Source organism: Aulonocara sp. 'chitande type north' Nkhata Bay, linkage group LG7 (genome assembly GCF_057382095.1).
Source record: "Aulonocara sp. 'chitande type north' Nkhata Bay isolate Kocher_YH1m ecotype deep benthic linkage group LG7, A_spYH_male_GT1.1, whole genome shotgun sequence".
NCBI classification, from domain to species: Eukaryota; Metazoa; Chordata; class Actinopteri; order Cichliformes; family Cichlidae; genus Aulonocara; species Aulonocara sp. 'chitande type north' Nkhata Bay.
In genome coordinates, this window is record NC_141350.1 from 813,358 (window position 1) to 839,902 (window position 26,545).

At 45.3% G+C, this 26,545-nt stretch overlaps 2 long non-coding RNA genes across 2 annotated transcripts; both read left to right on the forward strand.

Moving 5' to 3' along the window:
* The first annotated feature begins 9,310 nt into the window (after positions 1–9,310).
* On the forward strand, positions 9,311–10,102 carry LOC147324223 (uncharacterized). Its single transcript, XR_015130526.1, has 3 exons — positions 9,311–9,483; positions 9,557–9,762; positions 9,842–10,102. It is a non-coding gene; the product is annotated as an uncharacterized LOC147324223 (long non-coding RNA).
* A 4,364-nt stretch (positions 10,103–14,466) lies between these two features.
* LOC147324224 (uncharacterized) lies at positions 14,467–15,217 on the forward strand. Its single transcript, XR_015130527.1, has 3 exons — positions 14,467–14,639; positions 14,713–14,918; positions 14,998–15,217. It is a non-coding gene; the product is annotated as an uncharacterized LOC147324224 (long non-coding RNA).
* Positions 15,218–26,545: the final 11,328 nt, after the last annotated feature.

Below are 26,545 nucleotides of genomic sequence, written 5' to 3' on the forward strand. Positions count from 1 at the left end.
CAGCCACAGCTGCCCTGGGGCAGACTGACAGAAGCGAGGCTGCCATATCGTGCCATCGGCCCCTCTGGCCAACACCAGTAGGCAGTAGAGTGAAGTTTCTTGCCCAAGGACACAACGACCAGGACAGAAAGCCCAGGGATCGAACCGGCGACCTTCCGGTTACAGATGCGCTTCCCAACCCCCTGTTCCACGGTCGCCCAGACCAATTAACCAATTAATCAACAATAAATCTATTTATTGTTATTTAAATTAACTGCATTAGAAATTATTTCATATTAAATCTAATTAAATCCATAAATGCTACATTGGCAGCAGTACTGCAATACTAAAATGATATAAACATTCAAGATCATCTCCTTGTGCACCTCTGCACTGCTTCCAGTGCTCCCGTCATAATCACTGCACTGGGTCACAGATGGACATCTGTCATTAAACCTGAACTAAAACCTGTACAGAGTCCGAGCACTGTCAAACTGACTCAGCCACTGCTAATGAGATATTCTGGATACGACTCAGGCAGCAAATAAGACTTGAATGAACTCTGACCTTTCAGCAAAAACATGACATTGTGGAAAAGCAGCGACACATACAGTGGGGCAAAAAAGTATTTAGTCAGCCACCGATTGTGCAAGTTCCCCCACTTAAAATGATGACAGAGGTCAGTAATTTGCACCAGAGGTACACTTCAACTGTGAGAGACAGAATGTGAAAAAAAAATCCATGAATCCACATGGTAGGATTTGTAAAGAATTTATTCGTAAATCAGGGTGGAAAATAAGTATTTGATCACCTCAAACAAGGAAAATCTCTGGCTCTCACAGACCTGTAACGTCCTCTGTAAGAAGCTTTTCTGTCCCCCACTCGTTACCTGTATGAATGGCACCTGTTTGAACTCATCATCTGTATCAAAGACACCTGTCCACAGCCTCAAACAGTCAGACTCCAAACTCCGCCATGGCCAAGACCAAAGAGCTTTCGAAGGACACCAGGAAAAGTATTGTAGACCTGCACCAGACTGGGAAGAGTGAATCTACAATAGGCAAGCAGCTTGGTGTGAAAAAATCAACTGTGGGAGCAATCATCAGAAAATGGAAGACATACAAGACCACTGATAATCTCCCTCGATCTGGGGCTCCACGCAAGATCTCATCCCGTGGGGTCAAAATGATCATGAGAACGGTGAGCAAAGATCCCAGAACCACACGGGGGGACCTGGTGAATGACCTGCAGAGAGCTGGGACCAAAGTAACAAAGGTCACCATCAGTAACACACTACAACGGCAGGGAATCAAATCCCGCAGTGCCAGACGTGTTCCGCTGCTGAAGCCAGTGCATGTCCAGGCCCGTCTGAAGTTTGCCAGAGAGCACATGGATGATACAGCAGAGGATTGGGAGAATGTCATGTGGTCAGATGAAACCAAAGTAGAACTTTTTGGTATAAACTCAACTCGTCGTGTTTGGAGGAAGAAGAATACGGAGTTGCATCCCAAGAACACCATACCTACTGTGAAGCATGGGGGTGGAAACATCATGCTATGGGGCTGTTTTTCTGCCAAGGGGACAGGACGACTGATCCGTGTTAAGGACAGAATGAATGGGGCCATGTATCGTGAGATTTTGAGCCAAAACCTCCTTCCATCAGTGAGAACTTTGAAGATGAAACGAGGCTGGGTCTTCCAACATGACAATGATCCAAAACACACCGCCCGGGCAACAAAGGAGTGGCTCCGTAAGAAGCATTTGAAAGTCCTGGAGTGGCCTAGCCAGTCTCCAGACCTCAACCCCATAGAAAATCTGTGGCGGGAGTTGAAAGTCCGTGTTGCTCGGCGACAGCCCCAAAACATCACTGCTCTCGAGAAGATCTGCATGGAGGAATGGGCCAAAATACCAGCTACTGTGTGTGCAAACCTGGTAAAGACCTATAGTAAACGTTTGACCTCTGTTATTGCCAACAAAGGTTATGTTACAAAGTATTGAGTTGTATTTTTGTTATTGACCAAATACTTATTTTCCACCCTGATTTACGAATAAATTCTTTACAAATCCTACCATGTGGATTCATGGATTTTTTTTTCACATTCTGTCTCTCACAGTTGAAGTGTACCTCTGGTGCAAATTACTGACCTCTGTCATCATTTTAGGTGGGGGAACTTGCACAATCGGTGGCTGACTAAATACTTTTTTGCCCCACTGTATCATTTCAAATTAAGATGAAAATTATAATGAATTGCAAAGCTAAACAAAGTCTTGTTTTCTGCAACATTTTTACTTCTCAATAATCCATAACATGACTCAATAACTCAACTAGGCCAGCTTTATCTTTCTGAACAAACCGAACATGCAGATGAAAATCCCACTGGTGTTTTTGAAAGTCAAGGGTCGCAGAGAAGACTCGCTACTGTTGCTGTGTCAGGTGGCTAATCCACAGATACAGTTTGTCTGTCAGTGACAGCAACAAAGCATGAGGCAACATGATGATGTTGTTTCCAGCTGCGAAGAAAAAAAGACTAACGTGCATGTCAAAAAATCATGCTGAGTTGCCACTTGTAAAAACACAAACTCTCATGCCTGAAAAGGTTAACATCATCATGCACACAGACACACACACAAACACGTGAACACACCGGCGCACACATAACAACGTCAGAAATTAATTTGAACAGAATGTGACACAATATCTCCGTTTGCGGTCCCAGCGAGTGTGCCTGCTTGTGTGTGGTGGGGTGGAGTCCCAGGGGGCGTTTGAGTACAGCAGATATGAAACGGGGCATTAATTGAGCTTCAAACTAAAGGGAATAGAAGAGGCGGGGGTAAGGGAGGATACTACAAAGAAACCAAGAGACAGAGAGAGAGATGATGTGTGCAAGAAACAGACAGACAGATGCAGGGAGAGAGAATCATGCTGAAGGGAATAACAACTAGTGATGCTCATTAAAACTGATTATTAAAGCAGCAACACTGAAGAGCTGCATTCAGGCATAGCCGCAGCATCCCTGATGTGTTCACATGCTTCTTGCATATATGTGTGTGTGTGTGTGTGTGTGTGTGTGTGAATTTATTGTTTCTATGAACAGATAGCTGCTGAAGCATTCCGCTGCATGCACTTAAAACAAACCTGATTTTCATAAATTAAACATTTATCTTGTTCCCTGAGTTTTTTAGTGCAGTCACACTTCTCTTGTCTTTGCTCTTATGCATGAGTGAGCAATGATGTCCTACCGTCCAACAAGTGCTGTCAAAGTGCACTCATGCAAGGCACTTCAAGCAAACACCTCAACTGCCTCGTTGTTAAATGTTGGAGAATAAAGCAGCTGCAGGTGGGAAAGTGTGGCAGAATAAAAAACAAAAAAACAAAGGATTTTTTCAACTATTTTAATAAAATTACTCAAACATCGAGACGGCAGGAATTCACACTTTCTTATTTTAGTAACAATGCAATACCGCTCTTATAGTTGGCATGAATACTGGAGGAAAGTTGATTACTGCATATCTTCATATAACTGCCAGGGCTTGGCATAATTTAGATTTTGAAGAACTAACACACCACTTCACTGAAGGATATAGGCCTCCTCCAGAGACCACGCAGTCAGTCTTACTGCATCAAATCATGCTTCACGATCCACAAACACTCTTTTTTTTATCTGTGTACCAATTAAACTTGGTGGCCTTGATATGCTAAGCTATTCACCTTGTTTTATTATGTTTAGTGGTCATATTTCATATTTTATTGTCAGATTTTCTTTTCCAAAACAAATGTGAGCCTCAGAGAAAAGCTGCGATGATATCTGTGAACATTGCCTGCACTCAATCATCAAACACACCAAGTCACCAAACACTGTGTTTTCTTTCCAAGTCTCTCTCTCAACATTATATTGCTCTTACAGTGAAAATAATAAATGTTTCCTCAAGGAACAAGGTTATATTCAGTGCCCAGAATTCATTACTGTGATGAAAAAGGGGGCGTTTTTATTTCAACAACTAATAAGAGTTTAGATTCTCCCTATAAACAGCCATATCATTAAACAGCAAACTATCCTCGAGCTCAGAAACCAACAACCGATAAAGTCAGTGACGTCATGAGCTTACAATAGTGACAGTTTCCTAGGAATCCTGAAAGTTTGAAGATGATAACATACACTTAACATAAACCCAAAACATGGGAAGATGATTCAGAGAAAGGAAGTAATCCCAAACAACTAAAAACGTGGGGGACGAACGCAACCAGGGAACCCAAGATGCAACCAGAGGGGTGTCCACCACAGCCAGGTTCCTTCCCCAACGATAAAGGTTCCACAGCTGTGATTATCAACCTTCTCTGCAAAGCCAGACTTTGTGCTTTAGCTTCATGCACGGTCACATAGAAACAGGTTGTTCACGCAGAGCATAACTCTTCTTCTCCAAAGTCTGACGCCTACTCCAATCAGAGGGAATGATGATAAAATGGTAAATATAACAATCAAATGCAACAGTGTTGTAAATAAGGCAGGAGATTCATGCTTAATTGACTATGTGCACGTTAGCATGTGCTACTTCCGGTGCGGAAACTCCTGTGGGGAGCTTTGTTTCCGGTGTCCTATTCGCGCCTGGTTTACGGTCCAAAACAAGTTAAGCAAATGAATGAATCAAGCGGCGATTTACATTTCTATAGATGTCTCGGGCATTTACCCAATATATCTGTAAATGATGTTCATCGACTTGTCGATATTTTTTCCCTGCGCCTCAGAGCAAAAGAGAAAAGGGATTCAAATGTTATATCTGGGCAGCACGGTGGCACGGTGGTTAGCACTGTTGCCGCACAGCAAGAAGGTCCTGAGTTCAATTCCACCATCAGGCCGGGGTCTTTCTGTGTGGAGTTTGCATGTTCTCCCCATGTTTGCGTGGGTTCTCTCCGGGTACTCCGGCTTCCTCCCACTGTCCAAAGACATGCAGCTTGTGGGGATAGGTTAATTGGATAATCCAAATTGTCACTAGGTGTGAATGTGAGTGTGAATGGTTGTTTGTCCCTGTGTGTTGGCCCTGCGACAGACTGGCGACCTGTCCAGGGTGTACCCCGCCTTTCGCCCTATGACAGCTGGGATAGGCTCCAGCGCCCCCCGCGACCCTGAAAAGGATAAGCGGAAGCGAATGGATGGATGGATGGATGTTATATCTCTCAGCTGTCCCTTGTTTATCGCGGGTGTTATGTTCTAAAAATAACCAGCGAGCGGTGAAATCAAGGAGCCAATTTTATTTTTTGACGGTGCAAAACGTTTGGTGGACATCGTGGACATACAGCACTGCACTTCAGAGTCACACTGTTAGCATCGATGCAGCGATTCTGTACTGTACAGGAGAGACGTCACGGAGGAGATCGTCTGCAGCTGTCAGAGGTTAGGTGTGGAGGCGTGGAAGAGATGACCCAAACGCAGGACTCACGGTGCAGAAATGATGAGGATTTATTGGAGTGGGTGAATGAACAACGCAGGAACGGCAGAACTGACTAGCTGACTGAAAGACTGAGTGGCTGGCTGAATAACTGAGCACTAACGGGAACGACGACATAACATCGATGACACGACAAAGAACTGGTGAAACCGAGGAACTTAAATACACAGGTTGAATGATGACAATGATTGGAAACAGGTGAGTACAGGACTGAACATAATCTGACTAATGACACGGGAGACAAGCTGACACGGGGAAAAAACAGGAAGTGAGAACATTAATGTGGCGAACTAAACTGAACATGAACAACCTGAAATCACTGGGTCAACGACCCAGGAACCCTGACAGTAGCGATCAGGACGCAGGACACAATGTGATGTAAAAAAAAAAAAAATAAGCATGCAAACTTGCACTAAAAAATCTGTGAAACAGCGAGGTGAAAGGTGAACCGCGTTATAGCGAGGGACCGCTGTAATTTTGAAGGTAAGTCACAACATACCCTTCGTACATACTAATGTATAGAAACGGTTACCAGCAATCGTTCATTTTTTGTGTGGCTTTTTTCACGGTTTGTTAACATGCTGTGTAGGTGTGTACTTGACGAGCTGATCTCGACATAACGGGAAACATCTGGTTTGACTGTTCTTCACCTGTAGTTTGAATGCTGAACATTTGCCTGTTTGAATCATCAGACCAGTCACTATACAGAGATGTGCTTCTGCATGTGGACGATGTGTCTTCTGCTGCAGTGATGCAGTTCTGCTTGTGTTGAGTGAACAACTGATCGATCGAAACGCTTTAAACGTCAAAATTGATCATTAGATTTTTTATGACACAGCAGTGGTGAGTGTTCCCACCTTCTGCGTTTTGTAACTTAACGCCATCTTTCTGTTTTCAAGTTTTGGACACGGTTTTGGAGGATATCGTCGCAGTAGCGATTGACCGCAAAGTAAAGCTACTGGAAATGTACACCCCACATCCGGTCTCAAACCAGGAAGTTAGCATTTTCTCGTGCACAGGGTCAATTCTGGGGTTTAGTGCACACGTGTAAAAACAATAAATAAAACATTTGAATTCATTCTTTTAATGCTCTGTCAGTCCTGCCGCACCGAGTGCAACTGTTCACATTACAGGTATGAAACTTTCACCCGGATACATTTAAAAGTCCTAATAAAGGAGACCTGAAAATGGCTTTATTTTGTCTGCAGATCAAAGTGAAATTACTCTTATTGAGTAGGTATGCTAATGCTCTGTGCTCTAGTAGCTCTACTTTCAGCTGTGTATAAGAGGTTTAGCAGCAGATTAGAATCAAGTATAAAATATTAACGCATTTGTGACGTTAGTAAGGTATGGCTTAACGACTTACACAAAATACATAATATATTTGCCCGTTCCTTCCTGTGTACCGAAACTCAAAAATCTATGTCTGTATAACTCTGAATAAAAAGGTGAATATTTTGTCTTGTGGGTACGGAAGGGAATAAATAAAACGCAGAATAAGACATCTCCTGAAGGGCATTTTCTGTTGACTACAGAGGTGTGCTTGTGTACTTGTGAGAAAGCAGCACATTTCACAGAAGACAGACAAACCATCAGTGCACAGTGCTGCCACAAGCACTGCCTGGAGCAGAGAGAAGGGATAGCAGGTGTCTATGTCTTATGTAATATTACTCTTGCATATCCAGCATGAACAAATTAATATGTACCCTAGTGCATAAAACAAGCTCTTTGTAATATATTACAGCTTACCTCTGTGTAGTAAATGCTGCGAGTGAATTAATGATGAATTAATGTGCATTGTAATCATTTAGCAGGAAACAGTGTTGAGTGGTGGGAGAGCATGGATCTGATCAGCACATCTGAGACCAAGAGGAAGAAATCTTTACATTATAAAGTCAATAAAAATATATTTGTTATCCCGAGTTTTGACTAACGTCAGTGAGAAGCCAACAGCATCGCGCTCTGTGTTTGATTGTTTGGAGGGTTCGTGTCTGTGTTTGAGTTCACTGAAGAGCTGACACTGGACTTTGTGTAGGTTCATGACCCGGGAGGTGTTTGGCACAGCTGGTTTCCATGCCAATCAAACCAATAAAAGCAGGGGAATCCTCTTCACTATATACTGGTGGTTTTTGTACAAAGACTCCTGCTGATTCGGGGCCTTTTCCTTACAGTACATCCCTGTTATTCCAAAGTTCTCTGTGTTCTTGTGCTGACTTTACAGTTTTAATGACATTCTTATTTCAGGGACTGTAACAGTGATATTCAGCCAACCTGTTTGCTCTTTGCATGAGCACACATGGTCATAATCAGTCTCAGTCAAGACTAAGCTTGTTTTGGTTCCTTCAGCCATGAAGCCATAAACCACTTTATCTGATCTGAGTGTTTTCATATGTCACAAACTCACAGTTGTCCAAGCAAAATGATTTTAGGTAACATAAAAGGAAATAACTGATCTGGTTTACATTGTGAGTGTCTGTTTCATGCTCAGTAACCTACAGTGCAGTCACTGTGGATTAGTATGCACTATTTCACTCCATCGTGCTCCACACAGTTATAGATCTCAGCACTATATCATTAACCATCAGCAAATTATACTAATTACCTTCTCTCCTGTGTATATAAGCCTCCCTCTGTCCAGCACTCTTCATCATCAGTTTGCACTGTTCCTCATGTTCGAATCCCCGGTGGTGGTTGTTAACTTGGACAAACCATTACAGTGCGCAAAGGAACTGGTAAGAAACTGATGGTTTTGCTGCTTCCTTATTTGCACAGAGACAGTTTACTGTTTAGAAATAAACTCAGTGGCTTCACCAAAGAATGAAGCATATCATGTCTAAATATGGGATGTAGAAATCACGCGTTAAAAACAGTGATGTTGTTATTAAGGATTGAGCGGCACAGTGTAGCACTGTCACCTCAAAGTGGGGCCATCCTGGGGCTGTGGAGTACTCTCCAGGTACTCCAGGTTCTTCCCACAGTCCAAAAACAGTGGTTGTTAGGCTTCTTCATATTGTGCAAAGCAGACCATCTGCTTTAGAGGTTTAACAAAAGTATTAACTATTCAGGAATTACAGACATCTTTATCCATAGATGTTCAGATGGACAGTTTTGTGATCAGGTGAGGTCTGCTCCCTCCCTTTTCCATGACAGATGAGACAGATAAAAGCTCCATTGTTGATTCCTAGTGTTGGGTCTATTTCCATTGGCGTTCTTAATATGAGCTCTGAAAAAGATGCCAATGAGGATGCCATCCTTATTTTGGCTGAAAAACCAAAGTAAATCTGTAAGAGTGGCCAAACCAACAATCTGGTATGTTCTTAAAATGAAGGAATGCAACTGGGCACCTCAGCAACACCAAAAAGCCTGGACTACCACACAACACAGCTAAAGTGGATAGCCGCAGAGCTGTCTCCCTGGTTCACAAAAACCCATTTACAACATACAACCAAGAACATGCTGGAGGAGGTGGGCACGCCTTTATCAACAACACGTTCTCAGTATGTTACGCTAGGTGACTAATCATCAACATGTTACGCTTCTGGGCACCCAACACGTTCCTAAATGATGACATCGGGAAAAATTAGGAAACATGAGAACCGTTTGGAATCAATCCACACGTTTGTTCATTTTCCTCAAATCGCTTTGGAAAATATTGTTTCATGTCATTAAAGTGCTGGTTAAGGTTAGCAATAAGGTTTTACCGCAGGACCGTCATTCTACTGTATTTCACCCATACACCCATACCTTAAGAACGCCGAAGGTCGCCTTTCATGTTCCTCAGGAACGCCAACGTGACAAATCGTCAGGATGTTACGCCTCGGGAGTGAGAACGGGCTGTTATCAGTGTCTGTACCCAAGAGACTGTTTTATGAGTGTAATTGTCATGGTCTACGGTGGGTGGCTGGAGTTTCCATTAGGCTCCTGAACTGACCTGGGATCCGCCCCTGGGCAGGGCCAACTCCAGCTCCTGCACACCTGGAGCCTATTGCAGGCTATCAAGCCAGAGGGATTTAAACCACACATCGATGTTCACTCACTGCCAGTTCGTCATCAACCCATGTTGGTAACAGGTCTTGTGTTTCAAATTCTCGCTGTGATTCATCTTACTAACAAAGACTCTTTTGTGCTACAGTTGCTGTACCCACCCTGGCTCACTCCACCTCCGGACTCGGAATACCTAGTGATCATTTTGGAAATCCCTCTGTGCCTCACCTGCCTGCCCTCCTGCCATCACACTCCATCTGAAGCCCCGGATCTCAGGTCAGCCTTTCCACGCCACTCAGCCTCCCCTGGATCTTCATCATCCCCCTCTCAAACACTCCAGGTCCCTAACTGCAAGTAAGAATTGCTGCTCTTATACTGGCCACTTCTGAGCTGCCTTCACTACCTGCCTAACTCCTATATCCTCTCCCCTCAGTGTGACTGTTCCCCACTCAGCTCCGTTCCACTTCTCAGGCCTCGTTCCCTCGCCCTAGCCACGTTCCCCTGGGCACGCCACACCAAGGCTCCACGTCTCGTCATTTTCTGTCTTTGCCACGTTTCCTTTTTTTTTTTGTTCCCCTTGCACTTAACCGTAATAAACTATTAAATCATCTACTGTCTCCGCTCTGGGTTTCTGCACCTGAGTCCTATTCAGTACCGGCCATCCGTCGCCGTGACAGTACGAACTGGCCAACAAATGGACTCAGCAGACCCAGTACATGCAGCAGTCTTCAAGCAGGGAGCCATTTTAGGGGCTCATGAGCAAGCGTTGCAGGTTCTCGACACCCGGTGTCAAGCCATAGGCGAGACCCAGGCTAGGATCTTAGCTTCCCTGCAGGAGATTCAGTCGGCTCTTTCCCCTCCTCCAGGCCCATCCTCCGTGTCCCCTGCGCCCGTGGCAGAACCTCCCCAGTCTTCCCCAGCTCCGACCCCTTCGGGCTCCGTGTTTCGCGATGCTGCATTCCCAGAACCCGAGCCGTACTCTGGGGAGCGGGGCCGCTGTACGGCCTTTCTACTGAAATGTTCTCTCGCGTTCACGCATTCACCCCGTTCATTTACTAGCGAATCAGCTCGGGTAGCATATCTGGTGGCTAAGCTACAGGGCAAGGCGCTGTTATGGGCCGAGGCGTACCTGTCGGCTCACCCGCTCCCAACCTGCTCGTTTGATGATTTTCTGTGCGAGTTTAAAAAGACCTTTACTCACCCAGTATCGGAGGGTAGTTCTGATGAAAGGTTGCTCGGGTTGCAACAGGGGAGCCGGAGTGTCGCGGAGTTCATTATCGACTTCCGTACTGCAGCCGCCGAGGCCAATTGGCCCGATCATGCCCTTCGGGGAGTGTTCCGTCGCGCCTTAAACGACGAGCTCAAAGACCAGCTCGCTTCCCGCGATGAGCCCAAATCCTTTGAAGACTTGGTCTCCCTTTCCCTTCGGATAGATAATCGCCTGAGGGAAAGGGAGGCAGAAAAGAACCAGAAACATCGTAAACCTGCGCCTCGTACGTTTTCACTTCCTCCACCGTCACGTCCGGTGTCAACATCCGCTCCCGTTTCCGTGGAAACGGACGCCGCTCCGGAGCCTATGCTAATCGGCCGCTCTCGTCTCACACCAGAGGAGCGAGAACGACGGCTTCGGTCGGGCGCGTGTTTTTACTGTGGCTCAGTGGAGCATAGGTTAGCGCAGTGTTCGGTTCGGCCAAAAGGCTCCGCCCGCCGGTAATTTCGGGGATACAGGTGGGCGGATCCTCTTTCAGTTCCAAACCCCGGTTAATTCTACCAGTCACCCTGTGTCTAAATAAGGTTTCTCACCCCCTCCATGCTCTCGTTGATTCCGGAGCACAGCAAAATTTAATAGATTTAGCTCTCGCTAGACGCCTTCATTTGCCACTCAAGACTCTCGATCCTCCCATCCCTGTTACCGCATTAAACGATCAAATATTCTCTCAGATAACCCATCAGGCTGGCCCCGTAACCCTCGTCACCTCTGGAAACCACCATGAAGCCATTACCTTATTCACCTTCTCTTCTCCTGATTCACCACTCATCCTAGGCTACCCCTGGCTACAGAAACATAACCCTCATATAGACTGGTCTGGAAGTAAAATCGCTGGTTGGAGCCCTTTTTGTCTAGCCCACTGCCTCAAGTCTGCCCTACCGCCGGGTGCCCCTGACACTAACACCTCGGGTGTTGATCCGGTTGACCTCACACTCGTCCCACCTGAGTACCATGACCTCCAGGAAGTTTTCAGTAAAGACAAAGCGTCGTCCTTACCACCCCACAGGCCTTATGACTGCGCTATCGACCTTCTACCTGGTGCTCCGCTTCCCTCTAGCCGGCTATTCAACATCTCCAGACCAGAAAGAGAGTCCATGGAAAAGTACATCCACGAGTCATTAGCTGCAGGTATCATCCGCCCATCCTCCTCTCCAGTGGCCGCCGGCTTCTTTTTTGTGGAAAAGAAGGATAAATCACTCCGTCCATGCATAGACTACAGAGGGTTAAACGACATCACCATTAAAAACAAATATCCTTTACCCCTTATCAGCTCAGCCTTCGAACCCCTCCATGAAGTCACCGTATTCACCAAACTGGATCTCCGCAATGCCTACCACCTTGTCCGCATCAGGGAGGGGGACGAATGGAAAACGGCTTTTAATACGCCCCTAGGTCATTTTGAGTATTTGGTCATGCCGTTTGGGTTAACCAATGCCCCCGCTGTCTTTCAGAACCTGGTCAACGACGTGCTCCGTGATTTCCTGAACCAGTTTGTCTTTGTTTATCTTGATGACATACTCATTTTCTCCAAGACCCCCCAGGAACACCATGTCCACGTCCGAGCAGTCCTCCAACGCCTCCTGGAAAACCGACTTTACGTCAAAGCCGAGAAATGTGAGTTTCATGCACAATCTGTCACTTTTCTTGGCTATATACTCGCAGGAGGGCAGGTGAAGACTGATCCAGCCAAGATCCGCACGATCCTAGAGTGGCCCACGCCCACGTCACGCAAGCACTTACAACGTTTCCTCGGCTTTGCCAATTTCTACCGGAGGTTTATTCGCAACTACAGCCAGGTAGCCACTCCTCTCACTACACTCACATCCACCAAAAGACAGTTCATCTGGACACCTGAAGCTGAGGTAGCATTCAGTAGGCTCAAGTGCCTATTTACTTCAGCTCCAGTATTGTGTCACCCAGATCACTCCAAGCCATTTGTTCTAGAGGTAGACGCGTCCGACGTCGGCGTCGGAGCGGTCCTTTCACAGCATTCAGGTTCCAAGGCCAAGTTACACCCATGTGCCTTTTTTTCACGTCGACTCTCGTCAGCTGAACGCAACTATGGTGTAGGAGACAGAGAGTTGCTGGCTATTAAGTTAGCCCTGGAAGAGTGGCGTCACCTATTGGAAGGAGCTGAACACCCATTCACCATCTTCACAGATCATAAAAACCTTACTTACCTCAAAACAGCTAAGCGTCTAAACGCCCGCCAGGCCCGTTGGTCTCTGTTCTTTGATCGCTTCAAGTTTGCCATCTCTTTCCGTCCAGGTTCCAAGAACGCCAAGGCTGATGCCCTGTCTCGTCTTTACGACCCAGACGCTGAACCCACCGAACCAGCTCCTGTGCTTCCTGCCTCCTGCCGCGTAGCGTTTTTATCCTGGGACATAGAGGAATCCATCCAGCGTGCTTTACTGGATGAACCAGACCCTGGCACAGGTCCTCCGGGCCGCCGCTTCGTTCCCACAGCAACCCGTTCGGCTGTAATTAAGTGGGCTCATACCTCCCGGTTTTCCTGCCATCCTGGAATCGGCCGCACCATCGCACTACTACGTCGTCACTTCTGGTGGGCAACTCTGGAACATGATGTGCGGGACTACGTCTCTGCCTGTGACGTGTGCGCCAGGAACAAGACCCGAAATCAGCGACCATCCGGTCTTCTGCAACCTCTAGCCATACCTTCTCGTCCTTGGTCCCACATTTCCCTGGACTTTGTCACTGGACTGCCTAGGTCAGCAGGTAAAACAGTGATACTCTCTGTGATCGACAGGTTTTCAAAAGCAGCTCACTTCGTTGCCCTGGAGAAACTACCCACTGCCACGGAAACTGCAAGACTGATGGTTGACCACGTCTTCAAACTCCACGGGATTCCTGCCGAGGTCACTTCTGACAGGGGACCTCAGTTTACATCCCAGGTTTGGAAATCTTTCTGCTCTGCCCTGGGTGCTCGAGCCAACCTCAGTTCTGGTTACCACCCTCAAACCAACGGGCAGACTGAGAGGCTCAACCAAGAGCTGGAGTCCATGCTCCGCTGCATGGTTTCCCATAACCCGGCTACCTGGTCAGCACATCTCCCATGGGTGGAGTATGCGCACAATTCTCATGTTTCCGCATCCACGGGTCTCTCTCCATTTGAAGCGTCCCTGGGCTATCAGCCTCCCCTCTTCCCTGAGGAAGAGGCTGATTTGGCTGTGCCTTCCGTCCAGCACCATCTCCAGCGCTGCCGCCGCGTCTGGACTCGGACCCAGGAGGCACTGAAGAAAGCTGCTGCCCGCCACTGCAGCTATGCAGATCGTCTACGGTCGCCAGCTCCTCGGTACGCTCCAGGGCAGAAGGTGTGGCTGTCAGCTAAGGATGTTCCCCTTAAAGTTTCCTCCCGCAAGCTGGCTCCTCGGTTTATTGGGCCGTATGTCATCCACTCGGTCATCTCGCCCTCTGCTGTGAAGCTCGAGCTTCCTCCCAGTCTGCGGATTCACCCGGTTTTTCATGTTTCCCAAGTCAGGCCTGTGCTGTCCAGCGTGCTGTGCCCGCCTTCCGACCCCCCTCCGCCCGCCCGGCTCATCGATGGTCATCCGGCCTATACGGTTCAGCGGATCGTTGACATCCGTCGCCGTGGTCGGGGTCGCCAGTTTTTGGTGGACTGGGAGGGGTATGGGCCTGAGGAACGTGCCTGGGTTCCTCGCTCGTTTATCCTTGATCCTGCTCTTGTCTCTGATTTTTTCAGGTCACGTCGCGGGCTGGGGACCGGTCGGCCGCCGGGTGGCGTCCCTTGAGGGGGGGGTACTGTCATGGTCTACGGTGGGTGGCTGGAGTTTCCATTAGGCTCCTGAACTGACCTGGGATCCGCCCCTGGGCAGGGCCAACTCCAGCTCCTGCACACCTGGAGCCTATTGCAGGCTATCAAGCCAGAGGGATTTAAACCACACATCGATGTTCACTCACTGCCAGTTCGTCATCAACCCATGTTGGTAACAGGTCTTGTGTTTCAAATTCTCGCTGTGATTCATCTTACTAACAAAGACTCTTTTGTGCTACAGTTGCTGTACCCACCCTGGCTCACTCCACCTCCGGACTCGGAATACCTAGTGATCATTTTGGAAATCCCTCTGTGCCTCACCTGCCTGCCCTCCTGCCATCACACTCCATCTGGAGCCCCGGATCTCAGGTCAGCCTTTCCACGCCACTCAGCCTCCCCTGGATCTTCATCATCCCCCTCTCAAACACTCCAGGTCCCTAACTGCAAGTAAGAATTGCTGCTCTTATACTGGCCACTTCTGAGCTGCCTTCACTACCTGCCTAACTCCTATATCCTCTCCCCTCAGTGTGACTGTTCCCCACTCAGCTCCGTTCCACTTCTCAGGCCTCGTTCCCTCGCCCTAGCCACGTTCCCCTGGGCACGCCACACCAAGGCTCCACGTCTCGTCATTTTCTGTCTTTGCCACGTTTCCTTTTTTTTTTGTTCCCCTTGCACTTAACCGTAATAAACTATTAAATCATCTACTGTCTCCGCTCTGGGTTTCTGCACCTGAGTCCTATTCAGTACCGGCCATCCGTCGCCGTGACAGTAATTCTTCTTCTTCTTTTGTTTGCTTCCTTTAGGGATTGTCACAGCGGATCATCTGCCTCCATCCCAGCCTATTCCTGCATCTTTCTCTCTCACACCAAACCTCCTTATGTCCTTGTTCACTACATCCATGAACCTCCTCTGTGGTCTTTGTCTTTGATTCCTGCCTGGCAGCTCTGTCTTCAACATCCTTAGTCCAGTATCTTCAGTGTCCCTCCTCTGGAGCTTTCTAAACCCTTTCAGCGTGGCTTCTTTTACTTTCCAAACTGCACCAACTTGAGTTGTCTCTCTGATATACATGTTCTTGATCCTGCCCCTCCTCGTCATTCAAAGTGAAATTCTGGGCTGCTTTCATGAATGGAGACATGGATGGTTTACATCAAGGTGCAAACCACTGGTTATACTGGAGAACAAGAAGGTCAGACTGTAATTTGCCTAGCTGCCTAGCTCTGCACAAGACCTGTACCATAATGACAGGAAGAGAAAAGAAAAACAGCTTGTGATTGGAAGCGAACCACGAGCACATATAGCTGTCAGTGGAACAGGGTCACTGGTGTTTATGTGGCAGGATCAGTTCTGAAGTACCGGGCTATACTCTCTGCTCAGATTCGGCCAAATGCTGCAAAACTGATCAGACAGTGCTTTCACAGTGCAGATGGATAATGACCCAAAGTACAGTGCAAAAACAGCCTAAGGGTTTATCAAAGCAAGGACGTGGGATATTCTTCAGTGGCCAGGTTAAACCAGTACATCATACTTTTCCATTACTGAAGACAAAACTGAATGAACAGAGACCCACAAACAAGCAACAACTGATGGCTGCAGGCCTGGCAGAGCTTTGTAAGGGAGGAAACACATGTGACTGTCAGGGAGCATTTTGAGTTTATTTTGTAATTTTGATTTCTTAGTTTAGATTTGAATAATTTCTTGTGTTATTTTTAGTTAAGGTTTAGTCTTGTCTATGTTATCATCAAAGTCCCTTTAGTTTTGAGTCTTTGTCTGTCTTCTGTGTTTAACGTTTAGTCATTCCAATGCCTTCATCTCCCTCATCTGTCCTCATGTGTCTGTCCTTGTGTCTGTCATGTGTTTCATGTTGTCAGCTTGTGTTGTCATGTCTACATCCCGTTATGTTCCTGTTTTATTTTGAAGAGTCTCGTGTTCCATGTTCGGTGTGTTTAGTTTCGCTTCCCCTGTGGTGTTCAGGTTCATTTGTGTCAGCTTTGTCTCCCAGGCGCTTCCACTTCCCTCATTACCCTGCTGTGTATTTAAGTCCTCTGTCTCCCTCTGTTCAGTGTCTGGTCTTCTGTTTATCTCACCTCATGTTCCTGGAGTTCATGTCATCTCATGTTCATGCTCATGTTTAATGTTTGTACGTAGAGTTTTCCATGTCTAGCTTTACCTTTCCCAGTTTAGCTCATAATTTAGTTTTCGCAATTTTGTTTCTACGTTTTTCTAACAGCCAGAATAAAAGGCTTGCTTTTTGTTAAACTCCAGTTCGTGTTTCCTGCTTTTGAGTGCGCTCCTCAAACACGCTGGTTGTCCCGGCCTTGACAGGTGATATCCAAAGGTTCTAGACTTCAGGCAGTCATTAATTTTCATCCAAATATTTAAAACATTTTCATATTTAAAATTATGTTAGCCTCTGAAAATATGTGACTCTCTGAAAGAACGGCTGTAATTCCAATACAGTAAATGTAATACTTTTGTTAAGATCCTTGAATAATGTAAAAGTGTCATTTTCCAAATCTTTCGGCCTCACTGTGGACGAGGTCTTTTCCATAATCATTTATCAGCTGTGACTAAACAGTTTTTCTTTCTTTTACTTTCCCCTCCCCCCATCGACTGGCACACACACACACACACACACACACACACGCACGCACGCACGCACACACGCACGCACGCACGCGCACACGCACGCACACACGCACGCACGCACACACACACACACACACACACACACACACACGTACAAAGCAGAGTACCTCATCTGCCAAATAAAAAGATGGAGAAAAAAACGAGGGGCTTTGTAAGTACAAAAAGCTGTGTGCTATAAGCCTGAAAATAGGTGCAGACAACAACAAAAGCATTTTCAGGGAGCTGAACACAATGTGACGGTGAAAAGAATGGAAAACAGGAATGCCGTGCGTAGATTCCCCCTTCTTTCCCCGACTCATCTGTCCATCCCCACTCCTCCTTTTCTCTTTCCCTCCTCCATACCCATCTCTCCGCTCAAAAGGTTAGTAAATGTCAGATGGGAGTTGTCATCATCTTCAATGGCGTCATCTTTCTTCATAGAAACACTGTCGGTCTCTGTGTGTGTTTGTGTGTGAGAGGGAGCAAGTTAAAGGGAATACAGTGAACAGAATGAAATAGAACAGGATATTGAAAATGGGAAATTACTGCTTGCAACAAAGAAGGTGCACATACACATATGCACACTGAGGCATGCACAGAAACAGAACTGAAACAGAGCAGAGGATGCACAGCATATACTTCTCTATAGTGCGTTGTATGACTTTCCATTTTCCCCCCCCTCTCTGTTTGTCATGTTGAATAAGAAGAACAAAAAACTTCACTGAGAAACTTAGCATCTGCATAGCTGGCAGTGACTTCCAACACACACATTCCAGCTCCCTCTGTCTCGCTGCTGTGTCTTCATCACAGCCTGTATTTGCCTCTCTATATATTTTATGACTAATAGAAGTAGCGGGCCTTTGTAGCGATGACAAATCCCCACACTCAGACAGTTTTACAGCCCCTAAAGAGCCCCTTGACAAACGACAGGGCTGTAAACCCAATATTCTAATGCTGTGTGTTATTGTAATGGCGTGTGTGTATGTGTGCACCAGTGAATATTTAGGAGATGTTAAGAATTGCTTATCTCTGCCAATTAGAAAAGTGCTTTAGCATCAGAAACAAATCTCAGTACAGACACACCAGCGCACTCACAGAATGGTTTATATACTGAACAGACCACTGATATGTCTGTGTTAACGTTCACTGAATAACACAGTATGTGGAAGAGGCGCATTCTCAAAGCATCAATGTGCACCCGATGATTCATTCGTATACTTGAATATGTTGTTACACACCGGCCCGAAGCCGGGGTGCAACACAACAAAAAGATAAACCCGATACATAATAACGACAAAAAAAAATCACACCACGGCAGAATGACGAGAGTTGGTTAATTTATTTACTGAACAGGTAGCGAGCTTCAGGGTGGGCGATGCCAAAACAACAAACAAAACACACTAGAAAGAAAAACAGAGCTAACTTACCTCCCACGATCCCAAAACAAAATACAATTCTCTAACCTGTCTCCCTACCCGAAACAGGAGAAAAGAGGGGAATAAAAGAAAACGGCTTCCCACCCCTACAGCTACCAAGCCCAGGTACAACCCCTTTTTCAGCATTAATATTGCAGCCCCGTGCAGTCACACACCACGACGGTCCCCAGACACACAGCTCACGGGAAACCAGGAAGTCTGCTCGCCGACCCAGTCCAACCCCTTTTGTAGCTGGCCTCTTTCCTTCCTCCACCAATGGGTGGCCTCCACCTGGAAACAAGCAACACTGAATACAAATACAAACAATAACAACACCGTACCGCAAATAATGACCCTGGGTCATAACAATGTTTGTGCTGAAACGTTTCATGAACTTGTGCAGGAAAAAGAAGTGAAGCATGGGCCTGACAGAAACACCTGACATGTATCGATGATTCAAACAAATCCAGTTTAAAAATATTGGATTCCAGTCAGTTTATGGACACAAGTGCGAGCACGGTTAGTTAATGAGGTGCTCATAAGGCTTTATAACACAATATAATATTGCGTGTCGATAAGCCTGGGTATATATAAGGATTCGCCAAAGTTATTGTCAGTAGTTATAAAACATATTTATTGAGTTTATTTGTACATTTACTGGCAGTTGAGTTTGCATGGATTATTGCATGCTTTTGTAATATCTACTTTATCAAGGCTTCTAATTTGCACAATAAAATCCACACTTTGGCAAATGCCATGAAGAATGTTGTCAGCTGACTGTGTGTAAATGTTGGTTGGTAAAAATTGTGCACGATTTATAATTAAAAATAAATTTGTGCCAAATAGTCACCGAACAGGTTTGCATGGCTTCAAATCATCTGACTCTTATCAGAATTAATTTTGCAGTATCAGCAAAACTACAAACACAACATTGAGCTCACTGAAAAAAGTGCTCTTACTAACGCTCATCAGAAGCGCCTGTCATTTATAAGCTGTTGCATCTGTGACACCTCAGGGCCCACGTGCACAATCCTCCAGTCTTACAGTGCATATGCCTCACACCTTTTCTTCCTTTACTTGTCCATAATCCCCAAACGACTGCACGCAGTTATTTCCCCTGAGGGCCGGTGAGCTGATCTCTGCTGCAGGAATGCATTAAATTCAAGAGCTGTTGACGCATGCTCAACAGAAAGCAATAACCTGTGCGGGGTCATTTTTCCCCCCTTTCCTTTCATTTTCTGAGGTTGAACCGAATTGCCTTTTAGTGCTAGTGTGATTATGTTCCGTTTAACATGGGAATTACAAGAATTACACACACAAGTGTAGCACAGCATGCCCTGAAAAGATTAAAAACAGCTGCACTGGGAGGGAATAAAAAGGCACCGAGGACAGGGGTGTAGGGGCAGAGTGAGATGTGTAGCTTTACAGTTTTAATAATAATACAGAGCCTTTAACTTCTTAAGGATGACTTATAGTTTTAAGGAAAGCAGTGGCTTACATTTCTTCACTGTAGCCCGAATGCCAGGCAGGGACTGCTGCCTGTTCAAATTTATGTCGTCTGAACAGTTTGCCTCGACTTGGCTGTTGGGCGAAGATATTTTATACTAACAAGATGCTCCCTTTACTGGCCACCTGCTGCCACCTGCTTAACGTCCCTGGCATGTCACAGTGTGTGTTATGGGAAATAAGCTGACTTGTTTTGAGTGTTAACCAGCTTCACTGGTCAATCAGAGTAGAAAAGCACTATAAGACCCAGTCCATCCACTAAATATGGGAACACAGAGCCCCGATCTATGACCTGCACTTTGTGTAACCTCGTTAATAAAAATGCAGGAAGGTGAAAATAGCCTATCACCCTGAAAATCCTTCAGTCAACAATCAAAGAAGCATCACTGGCAAGGGGAATCCCAAGTTGCATCACCCTGAAAGGCATGAACTCTGCTCCCTGTGGGTCGGCCCGGAGGAAGCGGCTAAATTAAACGGTGAAAATGGCTGTAAGAACCTCACGCCTCTCAATCTGATGTGGACTAACTTCATTATCAGAATCAGAAGAGGAGCCTTTTCAAGCTGCTGGCACCAGACAGTTCATTAAAGACCCGTCACCGCTTTGTTACCCAGCAGCTCCCAGGGATCGATGTGTAATGTGCTTTTTGTTTATGGAGACAGAGAAAAGGGGAGGAGAGAGGACAAACTAATTGAGCTCCCCAAATTATTATCCCGATAGCCTCGTGACCTGCTCCACTGCGGGCGAGGGCGCAGCAGAGGCATCCTACCAGTCAGCAACTACAGGTGTGTTTCCAACTCGGACCTGCCACATGTACCATTTCTGTTCAAAGGCAAATTTGAGTCCTCCTGCCTCTTGTCAATAGAAAATGGAAATTACTTTATTTCTTGTTTGATTCTCGCTATCAACAGCCAACAGAACTGAACTGTAGGTATAATTAAATGTCTCAGCTTTCACACACACACATATATATAAGTACATATAAGTGAATAGCACTAATATGGTGTCTCACAGTCCGTGGTGCTTTTCTTTAATTGCCACTCTCCTTTTCTATCTATCCTTTCTTCTCCTTCCTCTGCTCTCGCTCCATCCCAGTCTGTCCCTTCTCAACATACTGCATTTGAAGAATTAGCCGCACTAACGTAGGCCCTAATTGGCTGTCACTGTGTGCCTGAAAATGTGAAGCCACTTCCTCGATATAATCATGTTTACACGCGAGCGCCGGGTGCCAGACTGCTGGGCTTGTCTCTATTGAGCTTGTTTAGGGAGTAATTTACTGTAAAATTGGCTATGATAGTCAGTCACTGTGTGTGAGAGAGAGAGAAGAACCAACTCAGCGTAAAATGGGGGTTTTTCTATACACTGACTCGCCGAACTGTGCAAGTTATTTTTTTATTGTTTGAGGAAGGAGGTTTGTAATGTAGAATCAGCTGAGATGAACCTTATTATGAGCAAATGAGCTAAACCAGTTTAATGCGAGCGACACAGACTATCAGCGCATTAGAAGAACTAACAAATCACGTAAGATGGATTACACAACACCAGAAACAAACAACATCAACATCTTGCTGCTACATTTGTTTATAGACAATTTCTTTCTGCTGCTTCACTTTATCACACTAATTGGAGGCAATAAAACAATCATTTGAGAAAGTGACAAATCAGGATCCAATTTGAAAAAACGAACGACCATAATTTCTCTGTTACCGCACTTAGAGAGACCTCGATCACAAAGCAGTCGCTTCAAATAGAAGGCTTCATCTTTAGACTTCAGGTACGGTTTTTCCATGAGTGTCAAGAATGTTTCTAATTAAAAGCATCTTCATTCTGAAGCACAGTGATCCCAGGAATTTATTCCTTATGAGCTCGCCCCGTTAATTCCCATTCCCAGCACAGCTAGGGCCGGGGGTCCACTTGAGAAGTCAACACACTGTGAAGTAGCCCTGACATTTTTCTCCTCTAATTGTGTTTTCCTCTCTTTGCTTCGGATTGCAGGAGCACGTTTATTTGTTTCAGTTTGTGTTTGTGGCTGTGCAACAAAATGTGGCTGTATGTTCGAGCGCCTTGTGCTGTGCGTGTGCGCACACATACTTATTCATCTCTTTGTGTGTGTACAACAACACTGTGTATGTTTTTTGCCAATTAGGCACTCAATGACAGGACATGTGGCGAAGCAGCTAGCTGAGCTATTCATGGATCAGCAGTTATGGGAGGAAATTTCAAAATACCAACTGGACACACACACACACACACACACACACACACACACACACACACACACACACAAAGAGCCACAGTAATTTCAATAGCTCAGTGAATAAATGTGATCTCAGACAGTGGATGCTGTCTTTCGTTGGATCATGTGTTGACACAGTTGTCCTTCTTTGGTGAGCTCTTTATTTCACAAAAATGTTTTAGAAATAGCATTTTGAAGCATTAGCTTGTAATTATTATTACATTTATATTAATTATTTTGTTTTTAGGTAGCAGAGGCAGTTTATGAAGCCAGAAGCTACCACATTTGGATGAGAGGGTTAGTTGTCAGATGATGCACATGATAACCAGCTGCCTTTACTGGCCAGATAACTAATCAAATAGAAGTTCACAGACTTCATGTGTGGACCCAGTGTCGGGTATAATGGTGGAGGTTAATTTTATTTTTATTGTACAAAAGGACAAGAGTGCAATGGTCAAGTGGAAAATGCATCCACGACAGGAACAGCTAAACACACAACATGCTAACGCAAAGCTAGCCAAGAACCCTGAGTGATACTGAAACTCAGTGCATGCTGACCCCAACCCAGCAGTCACACCTGATCTTCGTGGGGTAACAAAGGCAGCAGAAGGGCTTGTAGCCTCCATTTCTACCAGTTCATGTGTCTAAAGTAGAATCAAGATCGGTTTGAAGCGTCTTTAGGCCGCTTTTCATCTTTGCTTTGTGCTCATATGTAAAAATGATCCTCATTAGGACAGGGACTTGCATAGATGTGTGAGACTGTAGCCTGCAGGCTCCTATTAATAGTTAACTAGTAATTATGTGACGAAGTGTTTCAGGTCATTTTACGGAGTAACAAAAACTACTGTAACTGGCAGTGTAAGGTTCAAGGTTCTCTATGCATCACATGCATAGTTATATAAGTATAACACACAGTGAAATGTAACCTGACACGCTCCTCGACTTGTGTAAAAGTGGCGGGAAGAACATTATATATAATATATTCATTAGGTGAATGTGCAGTAGTAGCATGTTTGCAGCAAGCAGGTGAATTCTGTACATTGTGTAAATTAAATAAGAATAGACAATCTGACTATTTTACAGGATGGACAATATGAACATATTTAAAATTAAAGGAATTTGAAATGTACATTGTGCTGGTGGGTTTAGAGTGTCTGGAAGAGAGTCCTGTCTCAGTCACTTATGGATGATGTGAGAGGGCGGGTGTGTGTGGGGGGGGAGCAATCCTGCAGCAGCGTTCTGCTGTACGGATCACTCTCTGGAGAGCTTTTTGGTCCTTCACACAGCTGTTCCCAAACCACGATGTCATGTTCTGTGTGAGGATGCTCTCCACAGCACCTGTATAGAAGATCCTGAGGATCTTTGGAGAAACCCTGAACTTCCTCAGTTGTCGTAGGTGATACAGGCGCTGCCTAGCCTTTTTGGTCTGGACCTGAATGTGGGCAGCCCATGTCAGGTCTGAGGAGATGTGGACACCAAGATACTTGAAGGACTGCACCCTCTCCACTGGAGCTCCGTTGATGATAATGGGCTTGTAGTCTCTGTGCTGACCCCTTCTGAAGTCCACCACCAGCTCCTTGGTCTTGCTGACGTTCAGCTGGAGGTGGTTGTCCTGGCACCACGATGCCAGATTCTTCACTTCATCCATGTAGGCCGCCTCATCGTTGTTGGAGATGGCACCCAACACCACTGTGTCGTCAGCAAACTTCACAATGGTGTTGGAGCCATGGGTGGCCACACAGTCCGAAGTGTAGAGGGAGTAGAGCAGTGGCGAGAGGACACAAGGGATTACTGTCTCCGGCAAGTAATTAAGTAAACGCAGCACAGAAGTCCAGTTCAGCAAATCTGAAGTCTTTACCTCATTGATAGTGAGATATTTAAGAGGAAAAAAATTTTAACCATTTGTTTTAATCCTGTTACAGCCCAGAGTCTGCAGCCTGGCTGTGACACAAAAACAGGACCACAGCGTTGAGATGATGGCCAGCCTACCACACCTGTACACAGGTAAGGTAGGAAAAGGTTAATACCTGCTGAAAGACTGGGACTGTCCTCTGAACACACTTTCGTAAGGCAATCTCATATTTAACTGGATACTCTTAACACTGAATTATCTGCAGTGTCACTGACTTTTGTGACTACGTTCATATTTGAAAGCGTGATGTTAATACAGCAGTTTAAATCCTGTGGAACAGGGGAAGGACACAGGAAGAGGCTAGTGGCCGTTCCTACTTTTTGAACCTCTCAACAAATTCAAGCTTGATTTGAGCTCCACAGATTTTCATATACATGCACTAAATAAAATAAAATGTGACTAAATTGGCTCAGGGAGCCAAAGAAGTATTGTAAGTATTGTATTTGGTAGGTAAAATATGTACAGCTGATTATGTTACATGTTAAGAGGCTCTGGTCTATTTTTACAAACTTACAGAGAATTAAGAGAAGCTTTCACTTATTTTATTTGATAACTAAACTGATTGGCTGTGTCCCTTTAAATACAGACAAGAGAAAAACGATAGAAAAGCCTCAGTATAAGAAATGAGAGGTGAACACAGAGCGGGCACGAGTCAGAGGAAAAAGATGCAGTGGCTATAAAACAACGATGTCGTCTCTTCAGTATGTGTATAAAGTAAGACCTGTGTTTTGTGCTGTTTGCCTTTAGATTGAAGCATGTTGAGTGGATTCTCCATGTGATAACTGTCGCCCACTGGACCAAATGTGCTCTAAGTCACCTCTTCCTCGATCAATCAGCTCAGCTCTCGTCTCCTGAAGCGATGCCATATGGCCTCGCTTCCTCTCTCCTCGCACTCTGTTTCGCTGTCCTAGTAAATGTCTCACCTTCTTGCCTTCCCTCTCCCATCTCCCTCCTTTGTTCATACGTTACTCAGATACTCTGTCCCATGCTCGCCTCTTTTCTGTCTCCTTCTTTTGTCTGAACGCACAGATGTACAAGGACTCACACTTCCCAGCTTGCCCTCCTGCCACCAATTTTTCAGGGCCACACCTGTGCATGAGTGAGAGCTCTGCCAGTGGACATGACATGTCTCCTTTTTCCTCCCTTTGCCTTCTTCCTACTCCTACGCTTGCCTCCACTACTTGTTTCTCACCTGTTTAATGTGATGTGTGGCGATCAATGCAGCAGCAGTAGAGCCAAAGACAAAGAAAAACACCTTTTATCAGTGATTATATGTTATGTTGTGATTTTTTGGAAACATATATCTGTGTGAGTTGTTCTCCATGTTTAGGAAACGATAGCTACTGTGAGTGAATCTGTTTTTAAGAATTAAAAATCACAGCGATGGCTGTCACTGCACTCCATGTCCCTTCACCTAAGGAAGAAATTTCTCTCAGTGTTGCTTCTGGTAGAGAAGTGGTTGCGTCACCTGGATAATTGGACAGTATTTCAGCTGTGTGTATGCTGCGAGGATTTTAAACATTAGATCTTTATTGCAGTTCCATGTTACAGGTTCTGATTCTGTGCTCAGAATCTGTAAGGATGCTGTAATAGGTTTTACCATTTCACAGTGCAGAAAATAAACGTGACTGTTGGTGCCTTAAAACATCTCCAGATTTATGAAATTATCCAGAAATACTGCTTGTTTATTTAAATGATTGCATTATGTGATACATGACCTTGGCAGCATTGACAGACTAATATGGGGGACTGCACGTGACTGAAGAAAGTCCCAAATGTGATGTGCTTCAGTATTACTGCTGTCGCTGCGCCCTCCTGTCAGCGTCAGCGGCCTAAACAGTTCGACTGACATGTTGCTTTCTCACCAAACATGAAGTTTCATGTTAATTGTGTGAATATATTTGCAGTGGAAACCCTTAAATTGCAAATAAAAGCTAACTACGTATAGTGGGATGTTAGAAGTTGTCCTAAAAGTCGTACGTTTTCTCTCGTTTTTCTTTACATGCTCTTTTTGTCTTTAAAATAGAAAATTCAAACAGATAGCACCAAAGAATCGCGAGTGTTACAGTATAAAGTGATTTAAAGTAATTGTTTTGTCTCTGTTTTTGTAATCGGGTGCTGTAGAAGTGAGCTTGAATTTAACTGAAAGTGCCTTCCATGGACAGCATGCCAGATATCCTGTTTGTGCTGCTAAGTTTAAGCAACATATTATGATACCACTATTGACATGATGATGATGACATCTAAACAAGATGGCGCCGAGTATGGCAGCCTTGTCGCGAGCTCCCCCAAGCAACAGCTTTTTTCTGTGTTTAATTTTACTTTTCCTTCATTTGTTCGCGAGTAGCACATGTCTCCTTGTGTACGACCGACAAACCTTAC